Source organism: Chamaea fasciata, unplaced genomic scaffold (assembly GCF_029207755.1).
Source record: "Chamaea fasciata isolate MVZ Bird 193981 ecotype frontalis unplaced genomic scaffold, bChaFas1.0.hap1 SCAF_14, whole genome shotgun sequence".
NCBI lineage: Eukaryota > Metazoa > Chordata > Aves > Passeriformes > Sylviidae > Chamaea > Chamaea fasciata.
Window position 1 is genome coordinate 8,553,381 of NW_027094099.1, and position 15,440 is coordinate 8,568,820.

General features: G+C 44.5%; 1 protein-coding gene across 2 annotated transcripts in view; it reads right to left on the reverse strand.

Annotated features, from left to right (window-relative positions):
• MAPK6 (mitogen-activated protein kinase 6) overlaps nt 1-8,917 on the reverse strand; it is a 28,207-nt gene extending 19,290 nt beyond the window's left edge. Inside the window, exon 1 of one of the 2 annotated variants that reach the window (XM_066195895.1) lies at nt 8,795-8,917. The gene's annotated coding sequence lies outside the window, so the exon portion shown is untranslated. Of the gene's footprint in view, nt 1-5,434; nt 5,454-8,794 lie in introns of those variants that run through there. The other variant, XM_066195897.1, reaches the window with a different exon arrangement.
• Between the last annotated feature and the right edge of the window lie 6,523 nt (nt 8,918-15,440).

The window sequence follows — 15,440 nt, forward strand, 5'->3', positions numbered from 1 at the left end:
ATCAAAAGCAGCAGGTTGACTGGAAGCACACTGCTTCACGTAATGACTGCAACTGTCCCTGCCAGACTCCTACCCCAGTCAGTATCCTGAAGATAAAGAGATTGAAAATCTAAGAAATATCAGAAAGTGAGGACTTTTTATAGAACATCTACCATCAAATTATACGGCGAATACTCAGCATTGTAAAACTACCTTGAGTCACTTTTGTTGTATTGTCAGACAGCAAACCCCAAAGTTTTCATTTCACTAACAAATATATTTTGGAAATGCCTCCTCTCCCTTAATACTCTGTAACTTTTTCTCAGGACATCTTGCACCATCTATTTCTAAAGATTTCCACTAAAAACATATGGGACTATTCAATTCCCTATGTTCCCCAACACCATTTATGTCTTAGCCCTCAATAAGATTTTCAAGGTTGTTTCAGGTTTTCTCAGCAGTTTTGAGACACTTGCTGGGAGGGATTACATTTCCAAAGTATTTGTTTTCTCATGAAAACTGGGTTTTGCTTATGTGCCAGAATCAGCAGACGTGTTATAAATAGCTTTGGATAGATGACAGGAAATGATGCAAGATCTCAGGCCACTCTGCAGAAGACAACTGTTTGAAGTGCTGAGAAACGAAGGCCTCACACCATTGACTACTGCACAGGGAAAAAAAAATAATGCACAGAGGCATCATTTACTACAAAGGGTATTAGGCTTATGAAACACAAGACCTCTTATTACAACTCAAGCAAAAAGTATTTGCTAGCAATTGCACTACAATGAGGAACAAGAAAATTAATTTTTCCTTTGAAGAGGAAAAACTGACCAGAATTGTCTAAACTCACTTTGTCTTTTACCCTTGGGGAGAAAAGACACTCTCCTTACATGCTACAAATGCCAACACACACACTAGAAATCTTCCAGGCTCTGACAGGTGCCAAACATTGGGATCATCTTCCTACCCTGGCATTTCCCATTAGCTTCAGCAAAGTCTCTTCCAACTTAAAGCGCTTTAAATGGGCTCCAATAACAGATGCCTAGAGGTTACGCTGTGTCTATTCATCTCTTCTGAAGAACTCCCTGTTACTCTTTGCAGTTGTCATACAGAATGGAACATTAACTCCTGGTCTCATTTTGTTTCTATCAGCTACCATGAAGATAAAGCACAATAATTTAACCCCCAATAAGTGCTTTATTTGGAACAGGGGAAACCATCAGCATTCTTAAGTTTATTACAAAACTTTGAACAGATGTAACCTTAACACAGTGACTCCAACCTTCACCTCCAGTACAAGCTGGCTCCTTTTCCTAACAGGAAGCACCTCTCATCCCACTCTCTGCCACACTTTGGCACCGTGGATGACTGGACAATGTGCTACACATGGAGGGCTACTAAATTAGTGAGAAATACATAATGTACCTCCCCAGCAGGTTGTTTTTTCAGGGAGAGATGAATTTAGGCTTCTACATTCCCATGTTACAGCTGGGCATCGTGTGGACCAGCCTCCCTTCTGCACTGGGCACTGGAAGGGTGTCAGCATCAGGCACAGAGCTCACCTCTTACCATCATAACCCCCCCAGAGACAGCATCAGCAGGCTTGCCTGGGGCTTCTGCTGAGGTTGTATTCAAGAGACAAAGGCACATTTGATCCCTCTCATGACTGTAGCTCAGAGGCATCCCACTTTCAGGGGTGGATGGTTTCTACATAGGATTTTTGAGTTATCTGTTCTTTTGACAGAAGACCCTAGAAGCACTTTTACCTAGGAAAGGAATAAATAATACATGACACATTTTTTGTACTGAGTAACTCATTTTACCCATGATCTACACTTCTGTAAGTCTGAAGAACAATTTTTTTTTTTTTTCAGTAAAGACATAAAATCTGACTGAATCTTTGTTGTTTTGGAAATGTAAGATTTATTATCTCTCTTAGCGGTACAACAATGTTGAAACTGGGTCATCCCAAACTTTTTCTGTTAAGGGCTAGACAAATGAAATACATCTGTCTGTGTACACATTACAGGACAGAAAAACAAATCCACTTGTTAGTGGATACTAACACATACACATAGAGTGTGTGCAGGAGAGGAGAGTAGGAAAGAAGGTGGGCAAGGCTGTCAGCTTTTGCAGAGCTCTATGAGAGCTCCAATGCCAGTTGGTGCAACTGACCTTTGTGACCTTAATTCTTCTCAGAAATACCTCCATTGGACACCCCAGTGCTGAGGAAGTACTGAGAAGCAGTCCTCAATCCAGAAAGTTATCTCATAGAGGTAAACATTTCATTGAAGGGTTATACCTAGAAGTTCTTTCATTATATAAATAGCAAGATTTACCCTGCGAGCTGGAATTAAGAAAGGTAAAGAGGTAGAGAAATCTGCTTATAAATGCATCAGCATTCTCTTATTTCCAGCATATATTTAAACAGTTTTCAACTCAAATTTCAGTAGTCAAAAACTGTTAAATGAAAACTTAAAAGATACCCCATGCCCCTAAAGTTATATTTTTTGAAAAGAAAAAGATATTCCTCCCTCATTCTTTGTGTTTTATGAAACACCAGAGAACTATTTAAGCCTCAGTTAAAATAAAACCAATTCCTGATAAACCTATTTTAGTAAAAACAAAAAGTTGCTAACCATTATCTCATATTTCTTCTTATAGTTTAATCAGGACACTCCCAAAACAAAAGCAATCAAGATGACTCAAAGAAGATGAGTTCCAACCTTTGGACCAGCTCTGATTGCAATACTTACTTCTCATGATTGCTGCAATTCAGCAGACTCTAACACGATAATAGTGTTCATATGTGCTTCATGACCTACTGCAGCACTGCCCTGGGTGACAGCAAGAGCTGCTGCATGGTTCCTGTGTAGTCTGATGTCCCCAGCTCACAGCTCACAAACCAGCTGTCAGACCTTCTGGTGCCCGCTTGCATCCATGATAACCGAGGTTAGGTGCGCAAACCCTTCCACTCGTGTTCAGCAGTGGGAGTGACAAGGCCAGGCTGCACTGTGGCAGTTCTTACTTGGCCACCCAAAGCAATCAAGAACCAGCTTAACCACCAGACAAAACTGAGCAAACTCTTCCTGTGTCTTGAAATGGTGGCCCAGAGGGGTAAGGCTGCAGCTTACAAACCTCTCCCCTTTTTCTTGCTGTTAACTTTTCCAGGACAGTCTGTATATCCTTGATTCTGTGTTGGAAAAGGTATATTCCAGAAATCAAGGATAGACAGAAAACTCAACCCTTGCCTTCAGAGTTAAACCATAATGCCAGGGCTGGACTAAGAATCTTATTACCACTACCCAAGCCATCCTGCTCCAAGGGCAGCTCCAAGGAAGACTTAACACTCCCAAGCCTGTCTGTCAGAGATGCTTTACCAAGACTCCACAAAACAGCACAATATTCGTCAAAACCAAGGTGGTGATTTTCCCCTCAACCCAACAAAGGTTCTGAGATGACAGACTACCCAAGGTTTCTCCTGACAGACTACCCGAGCTGGTATTTCCACAACTGCATGGACTATCTAGATACTTCCTCGAAGTACAGAGTAAAGTGAGATTGTTATGGTTTGTGATAATATCCCTGTTTCAATAATTAAGGCAACTCATTTTCTTGTAGTAAAATTGCTTCAAGGATAACATGTGCAGTTTGCGATCAAAGTACTGCCCTGTACCCCGAGTTTATCATCCCAGTTCCAAAGATATTTATTAGTAAACAATAACAATGTGATCATTGCCAGGCAGCAGGGAGTCAGAGGCAGGGCTTGAGCAGGCTGCTGGCAACTAAGGAACATCAACAAAGAACCTGCCGGGACTGCTGAAATCAAGGGAAGCAGCAGGGCAGTAATGGAAACTTTTGAACCTTTTCACACAGAGGAGCAAGAAGATTTGTCTTTCTGATTGCTGAAGTGTTTCAGATAATAGGAGAACATGGGAATATGGCCGCTCATGACAGGTAGTAAACTTCTGTGACCTTGGAAGGGAGCTCCATGTGGCATGACAATCACAGTAATCAGAATGAGCTCTATCTGCTCTGATACAGCTTTACTGCAGGAACAGATATTCCCTTTTCTCCTCACAAGTGCTCAGTGCTCTCCTTCATTCATTGCACAAGACAGTGCTCACCTGATTACCAGCAACTGGATACTGACAAAATCCAAAATCAGTGTACTGCCCTGTGTGCTGTTCATCACATATTGCCTCAGTCTGAGGACAGAACTGCCAGCGTTTAAGGGCTCTGCAAATAACCATGAAATGAATTTCTGCAATCTGAAAGAATGTCAGAATATTATCATTCCTGCTGTTCTGAACTGAGTCACGAAAGAACAAGGTCAATGTAGCCCGTAATAGCAGATTTAAGATCACTGGAACTAAAATTTGCAGGGGTTTTGTACTTTATTCCACAGTTCAACTTTTCAACTCACTTTTCCAAGTCCTTGGTCCTGGCACCAAGTACAGATCCCCAAAGCTCTCAATTCTGAGTTTACAAGTTATTCTAGGCTTTGTCCAGGCAGTTCTTTGTCCATGCCCAGCCCCAGAAGCCCCCGAGTAGCTGAGCTTGTACACCCCGAGTTTGCACACCCTCTGTGCCAGTCTCTCCACTCCCTCTCAGAGCCCATCTTGTTTCTCCATGTCTCTTCCCATTTCCTGGTTTCTATTTGCTTTTCTCCTGTTCAATTAAAATCTCATTTTTACAACTTTTACAAGCTTCTCTCCCAACCTACCTATTTCTGAAAAGTTCCCTACCTATTTGGTCCTCGTTTCTTCCACATGAGTCAGGTAGCTGCTGGAGCCAACAGAAGCCACTGAAAGCAATACATGGGAGGAACAGTCCACTTAAATTCAATTAAGGTGCCCAATCCCAACATAGCCTGTAGAAGCCTGTGGATGCAGTCACAGGAAAATTTCTGTTCAGGAGTTGTGTGGGCTGGAGCACACCCAGGACTCACAGCATGGGAATTAATCTGCTAACAGATCTCTCAGTCTGCAAAACCTGACGTCTCCAGATCATGAACACCAAGAAACATAAAACATGCATTTTTGATTCTGGATTTCAAGAGTGCCCTTCTCTTCTGAAACAGGCAAGGGTCTTTCCAAAGTTTTTTTGTTTGTTTGCTTGTTTTTAAGTAGGGCAAAATCAGTGGTCTCCTCTGCCCCAGTTCTTGTAAAATAAGCAAAACATTCCAGCAAAGTTCAGGTTTGGAAATCTACCTGGCAAAATGTTTCTAAACAAAGAAAAATGTTTCCAACTGAAGAATTAGCAAATGTCAAAATGTCAAAAATGTCATGGTCTATCAAAAGAGCCTTGCCTGAGCCACCGAGAGGCTGCAAGTGCCCAAGGGCTGTGACACCGCAGGTGCCACCTCTGCCCGACCCCGCTCCTCACACCGGCACATCCACACGGCCTCCCCACCAGAAGGTGCACAGAAAGCCAACACGGGCTGCCTCACCTCTCCAGGGTGCCTTCTCCTCATACTCCCGGGCAGGAAAGCCTCTAGCTGTCGAGGAAGGTGGTGGTGAAAGTGTCTTGGTGCACAGGAACGCATTAAGGAGGAAAAGAAGCGGCCCAGAGAGTTTCTGAGGAAGAAATGTCCCCATCAGTGCCCTCCCCATGGGAGGGTGACAGGTTGCTGGGGGAGCACAGATCGCCAGGGAGCCAGGGGCACCTGGTGCTGTGATGCAGAGGACCTTATTCAAGCTTCTGTTCCCCTTCAGAAACCTATTTTGGGAAAAGACCCTCAGCAGAGCAAAGCAGGAGACTGTAAGAAAATATCCCACTCTCCAGGACAAAGATTTTCCCTAGTGTTTTGCTCCAATGCATGGCCATAGCCTCTTTTATCACCCACAGCCTGCTGCTTGCCTGGTGTCCTGGTACAGACCCCACAGTCCTCACTGCAGCTGCTGCTGCAGGGCTGTGGGACAGCCAGCACCAGGGCAGGCAGGGGACACAGAGTAACAGGGGCAGGCCCAACCATTAGGGGAATGCAACGCTGAAGGAGTTGAGGAGCTAAGTGTTTAAATAATCTCCATCACCAGCTTCTCTGTAATCTCAGGTTTTGGCTGATAGAAGAGATGGACAGAAACTACATGTGACTGTATGCAGGAGATGAGGAGAATGTCAGCATTAGCCCAGCTTTCTGATGGTTACAGAGGCTGTGATTTCATTTTCTTGCCATTGTATCCTATGTGAAAAGCATTCCAAGTCGTGCCGCACCCCCTAAATCCTATTAAGAAAAACTAGACCTCGTAAAGCTATTTTCCAGTGTGTCGAATTCAGCTGTTAGACAGTTTTCCATTAACTCCCGACTGAGCAGAGGCAACCAGGTCACTGAACACCAGGAGAGCAGGACTCCTTGCCCAGGTGCCTTGCCTGGGTTGGATGTACATCTGGGAGCCCCCCTCTCCAGCCTCAGCAGGGTCTGTCCCACCGTGTGTCACTCAGCAGCAGGCAGGGGCGAGCAGGAGACCTCGAGGAGAGCCAGCTCACCCCAGCAGTGCTGCTGCAGAGCCAGCTCACCCCAGCAGTGCTGCTGCAGGGGTTAACGCTGCAGCACGTCGGTGAGGCCACCGCTGCCACGCCACTGTCACCTGCGGGACACCCGCTGCTGTAGGAGGGACTGGCTCACCTGCGGCAGCGACACAGACTGCCCGGAGCCCTCCAGCATCCCCCTGGCTGCCGCGGCAGGCAGAATCCAGGAAATACTTCCCCAAACCCACCCCTGTGATCTCTAAAACAAGCTTTTGTTTATGCTGCCGGTGGTGAAATATACCTGAGAATCTATCTGAAATATACAGAAAATAACCTGAGTCCCCAGTCTACCTTCAATTGTATTTTTCTTGAAGCTCTGAGGCTCCTCTCCCTCTGCAGAGCAAACACAGCATTTGCAGGAATAAAGCTTTTGCAGGAATAAAGCTGCACTTATGTAAGTTTCTGAGAATGCCAAGTTGAAAGGCTGACAGAAGAAAAACTTCTGGTAAAAATCTATTTTTTTCTTTTCAAGAGATCTAATCTATCTTCTGTGCATTCCTGACCTTCAGAAAGCATTTTCATCTCACACGTTAAGTATAACAATCCTCTTAACAGGGAACATTTTGTTAGAGCTTTAAATTGGGTTACGTAAATTATTTGTAGTTCTGACAGCAGGTTTCTCTTCCGTCCACGAGGACAGTTGTTATGAGCTTGCTACAAGGTTCATTTGCAATCACTGCAGATAATCATCTGAAGGGACTGTTTGAAAGGAGATTTTATCTGGGGCATATGCTACAAGTTTGTCAAGGCTTTTTATAAAAGCAGCATTTTTGCCAAACAGTTTGCAGTACAGTAGCATGCGTGAGAATTAAGACATCCCTGATGGGGATGGTAAACTGAGTAAACAAAAGCATTTCTAGCTTTAACAAACTTCAGGGGGTACAGAACACAAAGGGGAGAAGACCCAACAATGTGTAAAACCATGGACTGAGAGGTACATAGGTGGTACTGAGCATGTCTCAATGCACGGTTTTACTTTTGTTGACTGCAGTAGGAATTGCAAACAGTCAGGATGAGGCTCTTCATTCACACCAGGTACTTGTTCAGAAAAAACCCAGTAGAATCAGTATCAGAAGTTACAGCACTACTTTTAGCATTGCATCAGAGCAGTCAGTGACTTAGAAACACAGTTTGCAGTACTCTCTTTTCATTCTTTCTTCTCCCCAGCCCCTAGATAGGCACAGGCTTAGACACTGGTTTTGCATGGGAAGAGGTCTCTGGCAGCAGAGCCCTCCTGCCTCCCTTTCTCTTGTCACTGGTAAGGCTGATTGGGGGAAAAAAAGTTTCTACTGATTTCATCATGGGTGGGGAAAAAAAGGCATAATTTATAAATTTGGATTGATATGTAGGTTTCCTATTATGTTTATGAGTTCTTAACACCCTCCCCCCAATAAAGCAATAAAACAGTATTTCATTAAAATTGAAAGTATTTTGTTTGGCTTTAAGGAAAATTACTTACTAAAGCAAAATTTTAAAAAAGAAAACTTTCAAATGATAATATGGACATTTAATTTTTGAGTCTTTGCAAGAGCATTTCAGATTTTTTCTCCCTAAGCGACAAGAGGAAATAGTTTCATCCCCTGCTAAATACAAGCCAATCTGGTAAACCTGATTTCTACAATCCTGCTGGCATTATATGCTCCACAACAGTGGTGCAGAAACCAACAAACCCTTCTGCAACACCAGAGTACTCCAAGGAGTGACATTTTCAAGGAGGAGAAAACCTGTGGCTCTGTAAACCACACACACACATGCACAAACAGAAGAACCACGCAAAAGGTGCTCAGCAGAGAGGACCTTTACCCACAAAACTTAACATCTACCAACATTTCCAAATCTGCCCAGGAATGCTTTACCTTGCTATTTCCAATTGAATGGAGCTAACTGGTGGTGTTTTATCTTTCCATCCCCTTATTTATTCAATGCCAAACATTTATTTTCAGCAGTCTATACAGAGTTGTCTCATGGTTTTATTAGCAGTCTTTCTTAAAATACTTTATCTCCAGAGAAAGCAATGCATTAGGGCTTCTAGGGACAACGTTAGTACTTCTATGGACAATGTTAGCTATTCCTATGAATTATCTAGAGATACTAGCTGATTAATATGAAATTATTTTATTTCTATAAAAGACATATATTTTTTCTATAAAAGACATTATTTTGCAAATTCTCAAAGAGAAAGAGATGTTTCTAAGTGTTAGTTAGAAAGATTCATCTTTACACTTCTTTCTCTCTAAACAAACAGATCTCATGGAAGAATACACACAGACATTTAACTTACCATTACTGCAGCTATCTTTTGAATTCCTCAGTATCATTAATATTTAAGCAGAAAGAACAGAACAAGCAATTATCTTAATGATACCACACCAGAACTAACAAAGTAATTTTTAAAACGTCATCCAGAAGAAGTGAGAAGGTCAACCAGAAAACACGAGTCAAGAATAGCTGTGCTCCGATGAGGAGGGGAAGGTTATGTTGCTGTGATATGAGTAGTGCACAGCTGTTACTCTAGTAATAATTCATCATATTAATATTTAAATGAGAGGAGGAGGAGGGCATGAGATTCTGTGTGACTCAGTGGTCCCTCCCTGTCCTCAAGCAGAAAAATAGGCCACCAATACAGAAAGAGCATTAGGAGCTGCAGAGTGGGAAGGTTTGTTTTCATGACCTCCTCAATAAAAGTGGGTAAACTGGTCCCTGAAGAAGTCTAGAAATTATCCTGCTTTTACTACAGCAAGTCAAATTCTATTTCTAGTCTCAGAAGCAGCCATTGCCTAATGAACAAATTGATCCAGCAACCAGTGCTCTAGGTCTGCACGTGGTGTTTCTTGGATTTCAGTGTATTTCCAGCAAGCCTCTACATTTCCTCCAAAGACTGCCTGCAGGAGTCTTGCCTGGCAGTCCCTCACAGGGAATTTCTGAATTGCTGCTCTACTTGGCCAGTTATCTAAAGACACATTTATAAGTTAGCCCCCTTTCTTTATGGGGGCTAGCTTACCTCCAGGCTTGCTGCATTGCCTGGGCCCACTGGGGACTCTGGATGGGCAGGTCAGGGGTTCTGAGGAGGAGCAGGAGTGTCTGGGGGTGTTGTGAGGAGCAGAACCTCAGCCCCAGGGAGCCTGTGGGAGCTGCTGGAGGCAGAGCAGCAACACCCAGCAACAGCAGGCTCAGCTCGAGATGGAGGGCTGGAGGAAAGAGCTGATGCAGGCATAACCCAGACACATGTGGGTGGCATCCCTGGCAGGAGAGGCAGCCTGACTACCCTTGGTTGCATATAGGGTTGCACAACTTTATCCAACAATTCACTATAAACACACCTCTTACAAGCTGGGTTTTGGGAGGTTGGGATTTTCTTTTGAATTCTGTACTTTTGAATACTGTAACACTTAGCAGAAGGGTTACTGTGATAGCCCTGGCTGAGCATCGCCTTGTTGGCTGTGTAACTCTAAAAAGGTAATAAGCAACCATTTAACCAGAAATAGACATGGACTCCAGAAATGGCCATGAGACTAAATAACAAATAGTTTGTAACGGAACAAATCCACAGAAAAGCATTTGGTTTAGTTCTTGGCATGAAAATACAAAAGTACCCAAAGTACAACGTTAGGAGATGCCAAACTCATGCTGTAACATCAGTTCTCAGTGCACCAAGGTAAATTCTTCATCAGAAATTTTCTATTTTTCCTGTTCAAGCAAAGATATTCCTCCCTTCTTTCATTTTGTTAGCCTAGTCCTTCATGAACCAGTTTGCAAACAACCTGAGTTAACATAGATACTATTTTTAGCTGACTGTTACAAAAGTTTTATTTACTGTGTCCTGTACAAAATGATTTGTTATTAATACACTGCAGAGAACACCACTCATTAGATCTTTTCCATATCTGTTGTCAGCATCCCAGCAAAGTAACATTTAAAACTGGTCCTCATGACTTGCTCCAAAGGTTTTCACATAAAGCTGAATCAGGCCCCCGGGCATATTGGAGGAATGGAGAATATCGGTCTAGGCTGCTATCAAAGAGTAGATGACAAGGGTCTGCGGGAAGATACCTCTTCTCTGGTTTAGTAATTGCACTAACACATTAGCTTGCAGGGATTAGATTTGTCCTTCCTGGATTTTGGGAGTGCTGGAGGAAGAGGCCACTCACACTGGCTTTAATCGCTGGCAGAGCCCTCCCTCCAGCTCCACCAGTGCTCCTGCCTCATGGGTAGGACAGATTAATGAGGCTGGAATTGACCACCTAAGGCTGATGTATCGGTTTAAATCAGAAGAAAAACCATGGGCAAAGGCTAAAAAGCCTTTGCAACCACCAAATAGCTAATTGGAGGCAAATGTGTCATGGAAGATGAACATTTTTAGGTACAGATTGGGCCAGTTGACAGATTTCATAGCTTCCATAAAACACCAGATTGCAACAGCTTTTACAACCGTTTTTATAGGCAGCCATCAGTTTCCATCTGGGTTTGGTGGCTACCAGAACAGTGTGCAATTTTGAGGGGGTGCAGAAGCCCAGGCTCTGATTTGCTCGTCTTTCAGTGACAGAAGTTGCCAGTTTAATCCAAATCCATGGTCTTGATTCAGAAGAGGCTACAGCCTCTGTTAATGAGTACATTTGAGGTTAAGGTTTTTTCAGGCTTTGTCTAAGGCCTGTTCAAATGCCATACCACTCCAGCCTATGTTCTTATTAAAAAAAAAGAAAGAAAAAAAAAAAAAAAAAAAAAAAAAAAAAAAAAAAAAAAAAGGCAAATTCGTGCTTGCCCTGGGAACAGAGGGGCCAATGTGAAGAGCCCTGCTGACACCACAGTCCCCAAACTCTTATCATATGCAAATTCTAATTGAATTAGCATGTGTTAAAGGTGCAAGCACCAGATGCAAATGGCTGAGTACAGCCCTGGCGTGGTCAAACACAACCTACATCTGTGCCAAATTTTTCCTTAACCAAGCCTCCATGGCTTGGTCTTCTTAGTTGAAACTGGGCAGTTGAGCTTTCCCAAGGCCACACAAGGGGACAAAGTCCCCTCTGGCTCTGCCAAGGCCACGTGGTCCACTTGAGATATTGACAAATGCACTCAGAAGTGCTGTGTCTAATTTAGATTCCAAGTAACAGCAGCAAGGCTTACATAGTTATTTAACAGTCAAAAGAGAGGGATAGGCTTTTTATAGTCTAAACTTTATGAAGTGATAAAGATCTATTAATCATCTAACATGCAGTTTATCTACAGACAAATAGGATTAAAAATAGAGCAGGTAGTTTCGACTTTTTTTTTTTTTTCTTAATTGGCATGAGAACAGCAAGCTGGCAGATGAGGAAAAGGAAGGTTGCTGAGGATGCTGAGCACAAGGCTATGGCTGAGCTGCAACCAGAGCTCTCTCAATTATTTTCTCTCCCTGATGAGAGGCCAGATCTTAGGTACCCTTGAGTGGCCCTTTTCTGTAATGAGGATCTCAGTATTTGGCCTATTCATATTTTTCATTTCATTTCTCTGCCCTTGTTCCAGGAAATCACGAGGCTTGTCTTGGCATTTTACCACAGGAATCAATGCAAAGATTTCTTCCTTTTAAGTGCCTGGCTCTGCCTCAGAGTTTTTTAATCTTGCCTTTCCTAAATGTAACTGATTGACAGGAGTGTGCATCCCTGGGTCAGTTTTCAAGTCATGTCCCTCATAGCTTAACTCGAAAGAAATAACAGCTTCACAAAGAATTTTCCTTGGGACAGTCTGGAAACCCTTCTTGTCAATAAATAATATCTACCAAGTGAAACACCGACAGAGCTATGCTGCTCAGCTAAGTATACTGTGAAACATTAACCTCCTTCCCTGTCCCGTGGTGGCAGAGACTGTGTTTTGCTGCTTTGTGACCCGTGACTGACCTCACCATGAACTCCCATATTTTCAGCACACCTCCTTGAGTTTTGGGATTGACCTGGCACCTATATTTAAAGAAGGAGATGGGAAACAGCCATTTTCTTTTCTTCCTTGTCTCTGCTGAGCGTTATATACAGTGAGAGTGGGGCAGATAGTTGGGGTGCCAGCCAAGCAGGACCACTGTTCCTCATCCAGGACACCAATTGCTGCTAGTGTTCCCGTTGCTGCTGGACAGGAACTGTGACACTGGAGATGCCAGGGCTGTCATTCCATGGAGCTCCAGGGCCTTGTGATAAATTTCTGAGTGTGTCAGAGGGTGAGAGGCTCTGGGAGACCGCTCCACACTCCAATAACCCCACCAAGAGCGTGCTCAGAAGAAGATCATGGGTGATGCCAGAGCAGCACGTGAACGGGACCCACCTCACCAGTATCCTGATTGACACCTGTGCCTCTGGCTCTTCCCTATCCACTCCTTCCAACCTCACCCCTCCACTGAGTAAGTTTCTCTACACCCACACTTCTCCACACCCACAATTCTCTCCCCTTCACCTGTCATAATCTGCACCCTGGCTGTGCTGGCAAGCCCACGACACCCTCTGCACTGCTGTTAGCAGGCCCAGAAAGGGAAGCCTTGCTCAGGCACCTGCTCTTGGGGTGCCAGCCAGGCAGAACACCAGACCTCCCTTCCAGCCGTGTCTCCAGAGGATCTTTTCTCACAATGGCATTGCCCTGCACAGGGATCCGTCTCAGGAGGGCTGCGTGACTTTGCCAAGCCTGCGCCAGCAGCCCAGAGCTATTTTATAATTAGGATCCTTCACTCAAACTAGACAAGTTGTTAAGAGACATGTACAGAAGAGTGTTTTGTGGAAAGGCTGGGTAATGTCCTCACAAGGAACACTGATCCAAAAAGGAAAGGATTGGATTTTTCTTTTAATTAAAAGCCAAACCAGACCAAACCCCACTTTTCCCTCAGTGTCAGCAGAGCACCCAGCCGCCTGTAGAAAGGAGCTCTGCTACCAGCCCAGGCCTGACAGCGCTGCCCTGAGAGAAAGAAAAAAGCCAAACCAAACAAACAAAAAAATCCTGTCTTACTCAGAAGTCACTGCAACCTGTGCACAGCAGGCGCAGCAGAGCCAGGACAGCTGAGGAGAGGTTGGGGCAATGTGTGGAACAAGCTCACACAGCACAGAGCCCGCAGCTGCCAGGAGGGCCCCACGCTGCCAGCAGGGCTGGCCGAGTCCGGCACAGGCAGCTCCCTCTCTCTGCCCTGTGCCGGAGCCTCTCTTCAGAGCTTGTGCTCCCAGGGGCCCCAGGCAGATCCGAAGGACTCAAGGAACAAAGTACATGCTATGTTGTGGCCAGGCTTTGCCAGGCAAAAGGTAACAAAGGGCACTAAGCTGCCCCACGCTTCTGGATGTGAGACTCAGGCTTGGGCAGCCCTTTTGCACGCTCGGTAAGAGGTGTGCAGTACCAACCTGCACGGCTCAGTAGGAGGAAACCAAAGGAAAAAGCCATATGGCACTCAGTTATCTGCATGTCCAATTGGCACTTGTACTGATGAGAGCTGCTCCTGCCAGGCCAGGTGCCTGTGCCTGCCACCGAGGCTGGTCACACTGGAGATTTGTCACCAGGGTGCTGCCACCTGCACTGGCTGCTCTGCCTGCTCAGTGCTGGCCACCCGGCACGTCCTGGCCTGGTGCTGGCTCAGCATGAAGGAGTTGTCAGTGGAGCTGTCTCTGGGATACTGTCTTGTCTGGCATCTCTCTCCAGAGCTTGTGGTCGAACTCTTGTTATTTTGCTTTCAGCACCAGCAACTCTCATACTTCAACAGAGGTGCTAGAGCAGGATTGAGAAACCCAGAACTCTGCTCTACCTGCTCTACCTGCTCAGCCTCCCTTACAGCCCTCCCTTGGCCAAGCTAAAGTAATTTCAGCAGCCTGGATGGTAAAACATTTTGCCTTTAGGTCACAGCTGGGAGGGAGTTATAACGGCAGCACGGACACAGTCATCCTTATGCAGTCCTACAAATTCATAGAATTGTAGAATCACAGAATGGTTTGGATTAGAAGGGACCTTAAAGATCATCTAACTCTATCTTCCTGCCACTGGCAGGGACAGCTTCCACTAGACCAGGTTACTCAAAGTCCCAGCCAACCTGACCTTGAACACCACCAGAGATGTGGAATCTACACCTTCTCTGGGCAACCTGTTCCAGTGTGTCACCACCTTCACGGTGAAGAATTTATTCCTCGTATCTAATCTAAATCTACCCTCTTTCAGTTTAAAGCCATTCTCCCTTGTCCCATCGCTACATGACCTTGTCAAAAGTCCTTCTCCAGCTTTGTTGTAGCCCCCTTAGGCAGTGCCTCCAATATGTGCCCAACCATGAGGGACAAATCCATAAGGAGCGATTCACCCTGCTGCCTACTGACCTGACCCAAGAGGTTTGGATGTGTGTTAGCATGACATTCACAACAAATAAACCACACCAAACATGGAAATATTTCTGCCGCATCCTCACTGTAGCTGGCTCAGTCTTGACCCCGTGAATGAACAAAGCCTAATGCTGGCAAAGGTAGAAAAACCTCTGTCAGGAGCTCAAACTGTGGAATAAACAGAAGTGTAGGGAAGGTGAATGGGGAAAGAGGAAAGGGAAAGAAGGAAGGAAGAAAATTCAACAGGGGTTGTATTGTGCATGAGGAACAGGCAGCTTAAAATGCCATAAAATCCTTTATACAAATATTCTTGCAGTCAAATGAAATAGCAGCTCTTCTCAGGGAAACTGCAGCTACCCTCAGTGATTATAGCAACAGCCTGAATGATGCCTTATTTTTTCCTTTTTGAACCAGTTGCTCTCACTAGTGGTATATACCCATATCCCTACAAAGTACTTCAGATCAGCATATCAGGTTCAAGTGGAAACTGTTTAATACATTTATACACTCAGGCTGGACAGGGCTTTGTTCCATGACTATTTCTCATGGTGAGATAACAGACAGAACTGCATGAGTCACTAACTGTCCATCAAAGCACACATAGGTTTATTCATGACTCTCCTTACC